Genomic DNA, 1,448 nt, shown 5'->3' on the forward strand with positions numbered 1-1,448 from the left:
AGTTTTTCCTAGAATGTTGAAACAAACACACGTTCCCCTTCTCTGACTCACAGCACAATTCCAAATCCTCCTATAAGTATAAGGGTGATGAAGAAGACCTCTTTCATAAAAAAGAAGCCTTTCATTATTTTGGTAACTCTTCCAGCCACATAGCAAATTTGTGCTAAAATTAAGATCTGCATTCATAATTCTTTGACTTTGTCAATCTCTCGAATCCATTTACCTCACATGGAGTCACCATTTATGAAGACATCCTGTATTCACTCTTCCATAACTCAAATTTTACAATCCATCATCAATGGTGTTAAATCCTTTGTACCTAACTTATACCCCTAAAACACTTAATCACAATTGTTTGTTTAATTGTTTAATTTCCTTGACTCTATGCTTCTTGACCTCAAGGACCATTCTTTATTTAGTACTAAGAAGGTACTATCTGTATTATACTTATCTTTCTGTTAATGTTATAACTAAGTCTGACAATTTATTGATATAACCAACGTGCTCAGTAAAAAAAATCTAATCAATAAGAAGCAGTGTATGACAATAAGGAACAATGATTTAAAAGCATGTTCTGGGGCAAAAAAAAAAAAAAAAGAAGAAGAAGATAATAAGATATAAATATATCTATCTCCTAATTTCCAGGCATACAAAAAATAGGCAAAATGGAAAGACAAACTATTAACCATTAAGTAGAAAAAATACATGCATTGCTAATATTCTCATTTAGCACGGTACCTATAAAAACCTAAGTAGCAAATAATTCAATTTCAAATTAGTGATGGTATATATTTATTATATACTTTATCAAATTGCTAAGGGGATAAGGATTCTATTGGAACAAAAGTTAGCATGCTTACTGTAGCAGCACATATACTAAAATTGGAATGATATAGAAATTTGCAAGGCCCCTGCATAAGGATGACACACAAATTCATGAAGTGTTCCATATTTTTAAAAATAACTTATGAAATGTCAATTTAATTTTTATATTAATTTAATCAGATTTGGGATGACATATTTTATTTTGTTTTTTATTTCGTAGCCAAGGCTACAATGATTTTAAAAAATCATTGTTATAACTGATCAATTTTTTATGTGTAACTTCAGTGAAATACACACTATTCTAAATTTCAAGACAGAACAATGACATTCAGTCTCTCAGATGACCAATGAATTCAGGCTGAGAGTTTGATTATCTTATTATTTTGGTCTCATAAAGTATATATATATATTGATATATTGTATATATATTACATATATATGCGTAAATAATATATATTAGTACTAAGCAATTTATTTGTGCTTGAATCTTATCCTTTTCTAAAATCCCCTCTGGGACAACTGAAGAACAGCTTTATCAACACTGAACAGATTCTTAGATGACATACTTGAAATTTGTTGTAGTATTTACAAATAAAAATATCGCTTTAGTATGTGTGTCATGG

General features: G+C 29.3%; 1 non-coding gene across 1 annotated transcript; it reads left to right on the top strand.

The window, feature by feature from the left end:
* Window positions 1-852: 852 nt before the first annotated feature.
* Window positions 853-956, top strand: LOC112861791 (U6 spliceosomal RNA). Its single transcript, XR_003223689.1, has one exon. It is a non-coding gene; the product is annotated as a U6 spliceosomal RNA (small nuclear RNA).
* Window positions 957-1,448: the final 492 nt, after the last annotated feature.

This window comes from Puma concolor, chromosome A1 (genome assembly GCF_028749965.1).
Source record: "Puma concolor isolate L17-30 chromosome A1, mPumCon1.1.hap2, whole genome shotgun sequence".
Lineage (NCBI taxonomy): Eukaryota > Metazoa > Chordata > Mammalia > Carnivora > Felidae > Puma > Puma concolor.